Genomic DNA, 13,292 nt, shown 5'->3' with positions numbered 1-13,292 from the left:
GAAAACCTCCTGGCTCCTTGAATGCCGATTCTGGAGACACTGCGATCAATGTGGGAGATATGTCAAGATGTGTGTTTGTTTTGAGGACGGCTCTCTGGAGAGTCTTAGCAAAGAGGTCACACAGATAATCAGAGCAATTCTCAGAGACACTGAGAACAAGCTCCACAATTCCCTCCTGGCACTTTCCCTGTAGGAGATACCGCAAGACGTTTCTGTACATTGGGCACAGCGCTCTGCACGGTGTTAGCAGAGACTTTCCCGGGACAGGGAAACCCTATGTCAGAGACACTGAGAAGAAGCCCCAATGTTCCCTCCAGGCACTTTCAGTGTGGGTGCCTTCTCCACGTGGTTCCTGGTTTCACTGCGGCTCTGAAGAGAATGTTAGCAAAGAGGTAACCGGGACAGTGAAAACAGTACTCAAAGACAGGGAGAGCAAGCTCTCTCTTGGCACTTTGGATGTGGGACATACAGCGAGATGTTTGCTGCTTTTGCGTTTGGCTGTTGGGAGATTTACAGCACAAAGATATCTAGTTGATTTGAAGCAGTTCCGAGAAAGTCTAAACATAATCCCCACTTCTCCCTCCTGGCACTTTCCATGTGGGAGATATAGCAGGATGTATATTGGTTTTGAGGACAACTCAATGGACAGTGTAGGGAGAAAAGGTCCTGGCTCCTTGAATGCCGATTCTGGAGACACTGCGATCAATGTGGGAGATATGTCAAGATGTGTGTTTGTTTTGAGGACGTCTCTCTGGAGAGTCTTAGCAAAGAGGTCACACAGATAATCAGAGCAATTCTCAGAGACACTGAGAACAAGCTCCACAATTCCCTCCTGGCACTTTCCCTGTAGGAGATACCGCAAGACGTTTCTGTATATTGGGCACAGCGCTCTGCACGGTGTTAGCAGAGACTTTCCCGGGACAGTGAAACCCTATGTCAGAGACACTGAGAAGAAGCCCCAATGTTCCCTCCAGGCACTTTCAGTGTGGGTGCCTTCTCCACGTGGTTCCTGGTTTCACTGCGGCTCTGAAGAGAATGTTAGCAAAGAGGTAACCGGGACAGTGAAAACAGTACTCAAAGACAGGGAGAGCAAGCTCTCTCTTGGCACTTTGGATGTGGGACATACAGTGAGATGTTTGCTGCTTTTGCGTTTGGCTGTTGGGAGATTTACAGCACAAAGATATCTAGTTGATTTGAAGCAGTTCCGAGAAAGTCTAAACATAATCCCCACTTCTCCCTCCTGGCACTTTCCATGTGGGAGATATAGCAGGATGTATATTGGTTTTGAGGACAACTCAATGGACAGTGTAGGGAGAAAACCTCCTGGCTCCTTGAATGCCGATTCTGGAGACACTGCGATCAATGTGGGAGATATGTCAAGATGTGTGTTTGTTTTGAGGACGGCTCTCTGGAGAGTCTTAGCAAAGAGGTCACACAGATAATCAGAGCAATTCTCAGAGACACTGAGAACAAGCTCCACAATTCCCTCCTGGCACTTTCCCTGTAGGAGATACCGCAAGACGTTTCTGTACATTGGGCACAGCGCTCTGCACGGTGTTAGCAGAGACTTTCCCGGGACAGTGAAACCCTATGTCAGAGACACTGAGAAGAAGCCCCAATGTTCCCTCCAGGCACTTTCAGTGTGGGTGCCTTCTCCACGTGGTTCCTGGTTTCACTGCGGCTCTGAAGAGAATGTTAGCAAAGAGGTAACCGGGACAGTGAAAACAGTACTCAAAGACAGGGAGAGCAAGCTCTCTCTTGGCACTTTGGATGTGGGACATACAGCGAGATGTTTGCTGCTTTTGCGTTTGGCTGTTGGGAGATTTACAGCACAAAGATATCTAGTTGATTTGAAGCAGTTCCGAGAAAGTCTAAACATAATCCCCACTTCTCCCTCCTGGCACTTTCCATGTGGGAGATATAGCAGGATGTATATTGGTTTTGAGGACAACTCAATGGACAGTGTAGGGAGAAAAGGTCCTGGCTCCTTGAATGCCGATTCTGGAGACACTGCGATCAATGTGGGAGATATGTCAAGATGTGTGTTTGTTTTGAGGACGTCTCTCTGGAGAGTCTTAGCAAAGAGGTCACACAGCTAATCAGAGCAATTCTCAGAGACACTGAGAACAAGCTCCACAATTCCCTCCTGGCACTTTCCCTGTAGGAGATACCGCAAGACGTTTCTGTATATTGGGCACAGCGCTCTGCACGGTGTTAGCAGAGACTTTCCCGGGACAGTGAAACCCTATGTCAGAGACACTGAGAAGAAGCCCCAATGTTCCCTCCAGGCACTTTCAGTGTGGGTGCCTTCTCCACGTGGTTCCTGGTTTCACTGCGGCTCTGAAGAGAACGTTAGCAAAGAGGTAACCGGGACAGTGAAAACAGTACTCAAAGACAGGGAGAGCAAGCTCTCTCTTGGCACTTTGGATGTGGGACATACAGCGAGATGTTTGCTGCTTTTGCGTTTGGCTGTTGGGAGATTTACAGCACAAAGATATCTAGTTGATTTGAAGCAGTTCCGAGAAAGTCTAAACATAATCCCCACTTCTCCCTCCTGGCACTTTCCATGTGGGAGATATAGCAGGATGTATATTGGTTTTGAGGACAACTCAATGGACAGTGTAGGGAGAAAAGTTCCTGGCTCCTTGAATGCCGATTCTGGAGACACTGCGATCAATGTGGGAGATATGTCAAGATGTGTGTTTGTTTTGAGGACGTCTCTCTGGAGAGTCTTAGCAAAGAGGTCACACAGATAATCAGAGCAATTCTCAGAGACACTGAGAACAAGCTCCACAATTCCCTCCTGGCACTTTCCCTGTAGGAGATACCGCAAGACGTTTCTGTACATTGGGCACAGCGCTCTGCACGGTGTTAGCAGAGACTTTCCCGGGACAGGGAAACCCTATGTCAGAGACACTGAGAAGAAGCCCCAATGTTCCCTCCAGGCACTTTCAGTGTGGGTGCCTTCTCCACGTGGTTCCTGGTTTCACTGCGGCTCTGAAGAGAACGTTAGCAAAGAGGTAACCGGGACAGTGAAAACAGTACTCAAAGACAGGGAGAGCAAGCTCTCTCTTGGCACTTTGGATGTGGGACATACAGCGAGATGTTTGCTGCTTTTGCGTTTGGCTGTTGGGAGATTTACAGCACAAAGGTATCTAGTTGATTTGAAGCAGTTCCGAGAAAGTCTAAATATAATCCCCACTTCTCCCTCCTGGCACTTTCCATGTGGGAGATATAGCAGGATGTATATTGGTTTTGAGGACAACTCAATGGACAGTGTAGGGAGAAAACCTCCTGGCTCCTTGAATGCCGATTCTGGAGACGCTGCGATCAATGTGGGAGATATGTCAAGATGTGTGTTTGTTTTGAGGACGGCTCTCTGGAGAGTCTTAGCAAAGAGGTCACACAGATAATCAGAGCAATTCTCAGAGACACTGAGAACAAGCTCCACAATTCCCTCCTGGCACTTTCCCTGTAGGAGATACCGCAAGACGTTTCTGTATATTGGGCACAGCGCTCTGCACGGTGTTAGCAGAGACTTTCCCGGGACAGTGAAACCCTATGTCAGAGACACTGAGAAGAAGCCCCAATGTTCCCTCCAGGCACTTTCAGTGTGGGTGCCTTCTCCACGTGGTTCCTGGTTTCACTGCGGCTCTGAAGAGAATGTTAGCAAAGAGGTAACCGGGACAGTGAAAACAGTACTCAAAGACAGGGAGAGCAAGCTCTCTCTTGGCACTTTGGATGTGGGACATACAGCGAGATGTTTGCTGCTTTTGCGTTTGGCTGTTGGGAGATTTACAGCACAAAGATATCTAGTTGATTTGAAGCAGTTCCGAGAAAGTCTAAACATAATCCCCACTTCTCCCTCCTGGCACTTTCCATGTGGGAGATATAGCAGGATGTATATTGGTTTTGAGGACAACTCAATGGACAGTGTAGGGAGAAAACCTCCTGGCTCCTTGAATGCCGATTCTGGAGACACTGCGATCAATGTGGGAGATATGTCAAGATGTGTGTTTGTTTTGAGGACGGCTCTCTGGAGAGTCTTAGCAAAGAGGTCACACAGATAATCAGAGCAATTCTCAGAGACACTGAGAACAAGCTCCACAATTCCCTCCTGGCACTTTCCCTGTAGGAGATACCGCAAGACGTTTCTGTACATTGGGCACAGCGCTCTGCACGGTGTTAGCAGAGACTTTCCCGGGACAGGGAAACCCTATGTCAGAGACACTGAGAAGAAGCCCCAATGTTCCCTCCAGGCACTTTCAGTGTGGGTGCCTTCTCCACGTGGTTCCTGGTTTCACTGCGGCTCTGAAGAGAATGTTAGCAAAGAGGTAACCGGGACAGTGAAAACAGTACTCAAAGACAGGGAGAGCAAGCTCTCTCTTGGCACTTTGGATGTGGGACATACAGCGAGATGTTTGCTGCTTTTGCGTTTGGCTGTTGGGAGATTTACAGCACAAAGATATCTAGTTGATTTGAAGCAGTTCCGAGAAAGTCTAAACATAATCCCCACTTCTCCCTCCTGGCACTTTCCATGTGGGAGATATAGCAGGATGTATATTGGTTTTGAGGACAACTCAATGGACAGTGTAGGGAGAAAAGGTCCTGGCTCCTTGAATGCCGATTCTGGAGACACTGCGATCAATGTGGGAGATATGTCAAGATGTGTGTTTGTTTTGAGGACGTCTCTCTGGAGAGTCTTAGCAAAGAGGTCACACAGATAATCAGAGCAATTCTCAGAGACACTGAGAACAAGCTCCACAATTCCCTCCTGGCACTTTCCCTGTAGGAGATACCGCAAGACGTTTCTGTATATTGGGCACAGCGCTCTGCACGGTGTTAGCAGAGACTTTCCCGGGACAGTGAAACCCTATGTCAGAGACACTGAGAAGAAGCCCCAATGTTCCCTCCAGGCACTTTCAGTGTGGGTGCCTTCTCCACGTGGTTCCTGGTTTCACTGCGGCTCTGAAGAGAATGTTAGCAAAGAGGTAACCGGGACAGTGAAAACAGTACTCAAAGACAGGGAGAGCAAGCTCTCTCTTGGCACTTTGGATGTGGGACATACAGTGAGATGTTTGCTGCTTTTGCGTTTGGCTGTTGGGAGATTTACAGCACAAAGATATCTAGTTGATTTGAAGCAGTTCCGAGAAAGTCTAAACATAATCCCCACTTCTCCCTCCTGGCACTTTCCATGTGGGAGATATAGCAGGATGTATATTGGTTTTGAGGACAACTCAATGGACAGTGTAGGGAGAAAACCTCCTGGCTCCTTGAATGCCGATTCTGGAGACACTGCGATCAATGTGGGAGATATGTCAAGATGTGTGTTTGTTTTGAGGACGGCTCTCTGGAGAGTCTTAGCAAAGAGGTCACACAGATAATCAGAGCAATTCTCAGAGACACTGAGAACAAGCTCCACAATTCCCTCCTGGCACTTTCCCTGTAGGAGATACCGCAAGACGTTTCTGTACATTGGGCACAGCGCTCTGCACGGTGTTAGCAGAGACTTTCCCGGGACAGGGAAACCCTATGTCAGAGACACTGAGAAGAAGCCCCAATGTTCCCTCCAGGCACTTTCAGTGTGGGTGCCTTCTCCACGTGGTTCCTGGTTTCACTGCGGCTCTGAAGAGAATGTTAGCAAAGAGGTAACCGGGACAGTGAAAACAGTACTCAAAGACAGGGAGAGCAAGCTCTCTCTTGGCACTTTGGATGTGGGACATACAGCGAGATGTTTGCTGCTTTTGCGTTTGGCTTTTGGGAGATTTACAGCACAAAGATATCTAGTTGATTTGAAGCAGTTCCGAGAAAGTCTAAACATAATCCCCACTTCTCCCTCCTGGCACTTTCCATGTGGGAGATATAGCAGGATGTATATTGGTTTTGAGGACAACTCAATGGACAGTGTAGGGAGAAAAGGTCCTGGCTCCTTGAATGCCGATTCTGGAGACACTGCGATCAATGTGGGAGATATGTCAAGATGTGTGTTTGTTTTGAGGACGGCTCTCTGGAGAGTCTTAGCAAAGAGGTCACACAGATAATCAGAGCAATTCTCAGAGACACTGAGAACAAGCTCCACAATTCCCTCCTGGCACTTTCCCTGTAGGAGATACCGCAAGACGTTTCTGTACATTGGGCACAGCGCTCTGCACGGTGTTAGCAGAGACTTTCCCGGGACAGGGAAACCCTATGTCAGAGACACTGAGAAGAAGCCCCAATGTTCCCTCCAGGCACTTTCAGTGTGGGTGCCTTCTCCACGTGGTTCCTGGTTTCACTGCGGCTCTGAAGAGAATGTTAGCAAAGAGGTAACCGGGACAGTGAAAACAGTACTCAAAGACAGGGAGAGCAAGCTCTCTCTTGGCACTTTGGATGTGGGACATACAGCGAGATGTTTGCTGCTTTTGCGTTTGGCTGTTGGGAGATTTACAGCACAAAGATATCTAGTTGATTTGAAGCAGTTCCGAGAAAGTCTAAACATAATCCCCACTTCTCCCTCCTGGCACTTTCCATGTGGGAGATATAGCAGGATGTATATTGGTTTTGAGGACAACTCAATGGACAGTGTAGGGAGAAAAGGTCCTGGCTCCTTGAATGCCGATTCTGGAGACACTGCGATCAATGTGGGAGATATGTCAAGATGTGTGTTTGTTTTGAGGACGTCTCTCTGGAGAGTCTTAGCAAAGAGGTCACACAGATAATCAGAGCAATTCTCAGAGACACTGAGAACAAGCTCCACAATTCCCTCCTGGCACTTTCCCTGTAGGAGATACCGCAAGACGTTTCTGTATATTGGGCACAGCGCTCTGCACGGTGTTAGCAGAGACTTTCCCGGGACAGTGAAACCCTATGTCAGAGACACTGAGAAGAAGCCCCAATGTTCCCTCCAGGCACTTTCAGTGTGGGTGCCTTCTCCACGTGGTTCCTGGTTTCACTGCGGCTCTGAAGAGAATGTTAGCAAAGAGGTAACCGGGACAGTGAAAACAGTACTCAAAGACAGGGAGAGCAAGCTCTCTCTTGGCACTTTGGATGTGGGACATACAGTGAGATGTTTGCTGCTTTTGCGTTTGGCTGTTGGGAGATTTACAGCACAAAGATATCTAGTTGATTTGAAGCAGTTCCGAGAAAGTCTAAACATAATCCCCACTTCTCCCTCCTGGCACTTTCCATGTGGGAGATATAGCAGGATGTATATTGGTTTTGAGGACAACTCAATGGACAGTGTAGGGAGAAAACCTCCTGGCTCCTTGAATGCCGATTCTGGAGACACTGCGATCAATGTGGGAGATATGTCAAGATGTGTGTTTGTTTTGAGGACGGCTCTCTGGAGAGTCTTAGCAAAGAGGTCACACAGATAATCAGAGCAATTCTCAGAGACACTGAGAACAAGCTCCACAATTCCCTCCTGGCACTTTCCCTGTAGGAGATACCGCAAGACGTTTCTGTACATTGGGCACAGCGCTCTGCACGGTGTTAGCAGAGACTTTCCCGGGACAGTGAAACCCTATGTCAGAGACACTGAGAAGAAGCCCCAATGTTCCCTCCAGGCACTTTCAGTGTGGGTGCCTTCTCCACGTGGTTCCTGGTTTCACTGCGGCTCTGAAGAGAATGTTAGCAAAGAGGTAACCGGGACAGTGAAAACAGTACTCAAAGACAGGGAGAGCAAGCTCTCTCTTGGCACTTTGGATGTGGGACATACAGCGAGATGTTTGCTGCTTTTGCGTTTGGCTGTTGGGAGATTTACAGCACAAAGATATCTAGTTGATTTGAAGCAGTTCCGAGAAAGTCTAAACATAATCCCCACTTCTCCCTCCTGGCACTTTCCATGTGGGAGATATAGCAGGATGTATATTGGTTTTGAGGACAACTCAATGGACAGTGTAGGGAGAAAAGGTCCTGGCTCCTTGAATGCCGATTCTGGAGACACTGCGATCAATGTGGGAGATATGTCAAGATGTGTGTTTGTTTTGAGGACGTCTCTCTGGAGAGTCTTAGCAAAGAGGTCACACAGCTAATCAGAGCAATTCTCAGAGACACTGACAACAAGCTCCACAATTCCCTCCTGGCACTTTCCCTGTAGGAGATACCGCAAGACGTTTCTGTATATTGGGCACAGCGCTCTGCACGGTGTTAGCAGAGACTTTCCCGGGACAGTGAAACCCTATGTCAGAGACACTGAGAAGAAGCCCCAATGTTCCCTCCAGGCACTTTCAGTGTGGGTGCCTTCTCCACGTGGTTCCTGGTTTCACTGCGGCTCTGAAGAGAACGTTAGCAAAGAGGTAACCGGGACAGTGAAAACAGTACTCAAAGACAGGGAGAGCAAGCTCTCTCTTGGCACTTTGGATGTGGGACATACAGCGAGATGTTTGCTGCTTTTGCGTTTGGCTGTTGGGAGATTTACAGCACAAAGGTATCTAGTTGATTTGAAGCAGTTCCGAGAAAGTCTAAACATAATCCCCACTTCTCCCTCCTGGCACTTTCCATGTGGGAGATATAGCAGGATGTATATTGGTTTTGAGGACAACTCAATGGACAGTGTAGGGAGAAAAGTTCCTGGCTCCTTGAATGCCGATTCTGGAGACACTGCGATCAATGTGGGAGATATGTCAAGATGTGTGTTTGTTTTGAGGACGTCTCTCTGGAGAGTCTTAGCAAAGAGGTCACACAGATAATCAGAGCAATTCTCAGAGACACTGAGAACAAGCTCCACAATTCCCTCCTGGCACTTTCCCTGTAGGAGATACCGCAAGACGTTTCTGTACATTGGGCACAGCGCTCTGCACGGTGTTAGCAGAGACTTTCCCGGGACAGGGAAACCCTATGTCAGAGACACTGAGAAGAAGCCCCAATGTTCCCTCCAGGCACTTTCAGTGTGGGTGCCTTCTCCACGTGGTTCCTGGTTTCACTGCGGCTCTGAAGAGAATGTTAGCAAAGAGGTAACCGGGACAGTGAAAACAGTACTCAAAGACAGGGAGAGCAAGCTCTCTCTTGGCACTTTGGATGTGGGACATACAGCGAGATGTTTGCTGCTTTTGCGTTTGGCTGTTGGGAGATTTACAGCACAAAGATATCTAGTTGATTTGAAGCAGTTCCGAGAAAGTCTAAACATAATCCCCACTTCTCCCTCCTGGCACTTTCCATGTGGGAGATATAGCAGGATGTATATTGGTTTTGAGGACAACTCAATGGACAGTGTAGGGAGAAAAGGTCCTGGCTCCTTGAATGCCGATTCTGGAGACACTGCGATCAATGTGGGAGATATGTCAAGATGTGTGTTTGTTTTGAGGACGTCTCTCTGGAGAGTCTTAGCAAAGAGGTCACACAGATAATCAGAGCAATTCTCAGAGACACTGAGAACAAGCTCCACAATTCCCTCCTGGCACTTTCCCTGTAGGAGATACCGCAAGACGTTTCTGTATATTGGGCACAGCGCTCTGCACGGTGTTAGCAGAGACTTTCCCGGGACAGTGAAACCCTATGTCAGAGACACTGAGAAGAAGCCCCAATGTTCCCTCCAGGCACTTTCAGTGTGGGTGCCTTCTCCACGTGGTTCCTGGTTTCACTGCGGCTCTGAAGAGAACGTTAGCAAAGAGGTAACCGGGACAGTGAAAACAGTACTCAAAGACAGGGAGAGCAAGCTCTCTCTTGGCACTTTGGATGTGGGACATACAGCGAGATGTTTGCTGCTTTTGCGTTTGGCTGTTGGGAGATTTACAGCACAAAGGTATCTAGTTGATTTGAAGCAGTTCCGAGAAAGTCTAAATATAATCCCCACTTCTCCCTCCTGGCACTTTCCATGTGGGAGATATAGCAGGATGTATATTGGTTTTGAGGACAACTCAATGGACAGTGTAGGGAGAAAACCTCCTGGCTCCTTGAATGCCGTTTCTGGAGACGCTGCGATCAATGTGGGAGATATGTCAAGATGTGTGTTTGTTTTGAGGACGGCTCTCTGGAGAGTCTTAGCAAAGAGGTCACACAGATAATCAGAGCAATTCTCAGAGACACTGAGAACAAGCTCCACAATTCCCTCCTGGCACTTTCCCTGTAGGAGATACCGCAAGACGTTTCTGTATATTGGGCACAGCGCTCTGCACGGTGTTAGCAGAGACTTTCCCGGGACAGTGAAACCCTATGTCAGAGACACTGAGAAGAAGCCCCAATGTTCCCTCCAGGCACTTTCAGTGTGGGTGCCTTCTCCACGTGGTTCCTGGTTTCACTGCGGCTCTGAAGAGAATGTTAGCAAAGAGGTAACCGGGACAGTGAAAACAGTACTCAAAGACAGGGAGAGCAAGCTCTCTCTTGGCACTTTGGATGTGGGACATACAGTGAGATGTTTGCTGCTTTTGCGTTTGGCTGTTGGGAGATTTACAGCACAAAGATATCTAGTTGATTTGAAGCAGTTCCGAGAAAGTCTAAACATAATCCCCACTTCTCCCTCCTGGCACTTTCCATGTGGGAGATATAGCAGGATGTATATTGGTTTTGAGGACAACTCAATGGACAGTGTAGGGAGAAAACCTCCTGGCTCCTTGAATGCCGATTCTGGAGACACTGCGATCAATGTGGGAGATATGTCAAGATGTGTGTTTGTTTTGAGGACGGCTCTCTGGAGAGTCTTAGCAAAGAGGTCACACAGATAATCAGAGCAATTCTCAGAGACACTGAGAACAAGCTCCACAATTCCCTCCTGGCACTTTCCCTGTAGGAGATACCGCAAGACGTTTCTGTACATTGGGCACAGCGCTCTGCACGGTGTTAGCAGAGACTTTCCCGGGACAGGGAAACCCTATGTCAGAGACACTGAGAAGAAGCCCCAATGTTCCCTCCAGGCACTTTCAGTGTGGGTGCCTTCTCCACGTGGTTCCTGGTTTCACTGCGGCTCTGAAGAGAATGTTAGCAAAGAGGTAACCGGGACAGTGAAAACAGTACTCAAAGACAGGGAGAGCAAGCTCTCTCTTGGCACTTTGGATGTGGGACATACAGCGAGATGTTTGCTGCTTTTGCGTTTGGCTGTTGGGAGATTTACAGCACAAAGATATCTAGTTGATTTGAAGCAGTTCCGAGAAAGTCTAAACATAATCCCCACTTCTCCCTCCTGGCACTTTCCATGTGGGAGATATAGCAGGATGTATATTGGTTTTGAGGACAACTCAATGGACAGTGTAGGGAGAAAAGGTCCTGGCTCCTTGAATGCCGATTCTGGAGACACTGCGATCAATGTGGGAGATATGTCAAGATGTGTGTTTGTTTTGAGGACGGCTCTCTGGAGAGTCTTAGCAAAGAGGTCACACAGATAATCAGAGCAATTCTCAGAGACACTGAGAACAAGCTCCACAATTCCCTCCTGGCACTTTCCCTGTAGGAGATACCGCAAGACGTTTCTGTATATTGGGCACAGCGCTCTGCACGGTGTTAGCAGAGACTTTCCCGGGACAGTGAAACCCTATGTCAGAGACACTGAGAAGAAGCCCCAATGTTCCCTCCAGGCACTTTCAGTGTGGGTGCCTTCTCCACGTGGTTCCTGGTTTCACTGCGGCTCTGAAGAGAATGTTAGCAAAGAGGTAACCGGGACAGTGAAAACAGTACTCAAAGACAGGGAGAGCAAGCTCTCTCTTGGCACTTTGGATGTGGGACATACAGTGAGATGTTTGCTGCTTTTGCGTTTGGCTGTTGGGAGATTTACAGCACAAAGATATCTAGTTGATTTGAAGCAGTTCCGAGAAAGTCTAAACATAATCCCCACTTCTCCCTCCTGGCACTTTCCATGTGGGAGATATAGCAGGATGTATATTGGTTTTGAGGACAACTCAATGGACAGTGTAGGGAGAAAACCTCCTGGCTCCTTGAATGCCGATTCTGGAGACACTGCGATCAATGTGGGAGATATGTCAAGATGTGTGTTTGTTTTGAGGACGGCTCTCTGGAGAGTCTTAGCAAAGAGGTCACACAGATAATCAGAGCAATTCTCAGAGACACTGAGAACAAGCTCCACAATTCCCTCCTGGCACTTTCCCTGTAGGAGATACCGCAAGACGTTTCTGTACATTGGGCACAGCGCTCTGCACGGTGTTAGCAGAGACTTTCCCGGGACAGGGAAACCCTATGTCAGAGACACTGAGAAGAAGCCCCAATGTTCCCTCCAGGCACTTTCAGTGTGGGTGCCTTCTCCACGTGGTTCCTGGTTTCACTGCGGCTCTGAAGAGAATGTTAGCAAAGAGGTAACCGGGACAGTGAAAACAGTACTCAAAGACAGGGAGAGCAAGCTCTCTCTTGGCACTTTGGATGTGGGACATACAGCGAGATGTTTGCTGCTTTTGCGTTTGGCTGTTGGGAGATTTACAGCACAAAGATATCTAGTTGATTTGAAGCAGTTCCGAGAAAGTCTAAACATAATCCCCACTTCTCCCTCCTGGCACTTTCCATGTGGGAGATATAGCAGGATGTATATTGGTTTTGAGGACAACTCAATGGACAGTGTAGGGAGAAAACCTCCTGGCTCCTTGAATGCCGATTCTGGAGACACTGCGATCAATGTGGGAGATATGTCAAGATGTGTGTTTGTTTTGAGGACGGCTCTCTGGAGAGTCTTAGCAAAGAGGTCACACAGATAATCAGAGCAATTCTCAGAGACACTGAGAACAAGCTCCACAATTCCCTCCTGGCACTTTCCCTGTAGGAGATACCGCAAGACGTTTCTGTACATTGGGCACAGCGCTCTGCACGGTGTTAGCAGAGACTTTCCCGGGACAGTGAAACCCTATGTCAGAGACACTGAGAAGAAGCCCCAATGTTCCCTCCAGGCACTTTCAGTGTGGGTGCCTTCTCCACGTGGTTCCTGGTTTCACTGCGGCTCTGAAGAGAATGTTAGCAAAGAGGTAACCGGGACAGTGAAAACAGTACTCAAAGACAGGGAGAGCAAGCTCTCTCTTGGCACTTTGGATGTGGGACATACAGCGAGATGTTTGCTGCTTTTGCGTTTGGCTGTTGGGAGATTTACAGCACAAAGATATCTAGTTGATTTGAAGCAGTTCCGAGAAAGTCTAAACATAATCCCCACTTCTCCCTCCTGGCACTTTCCATGTGGGAGATATAGCAGGATGTATATTGGTTTTGAGGACAACTCAATGGACAGTGTAGGGAGAAAAGGTCCTGGCTCCTTGAATGCCGATTCTGGAGACACTGCGATCAATGTGGGAGATATGTCAAGATGTGTGTTTGTTTTGAGGACGTCTCTCTGGAGAGTCTTAGCAAAGAGGTCACACAGCTAATCAGAGCAATTCTCAGAGACACTG

Source organism: Larus michahellis, unplaced genomic scaffold (genome assembly GCF_964199755.1).
Source record: "Larus michahellis unplaced genomic scaffold, bLarMic1.1 SCAFFOLD_81, whole genome shotgun sequence".
NCBI classification, from domain to species: domain Eukaryota; kingdom Metazoa; phylum Chordata; class Aves; order Charadriiformes; family Laridae; genus Larus; species Larus michahellis.
The sequence above is the reverse complement of the archived record's forward strand: the minus strand, read 5'-3'. Positions refer to the sequence as shown.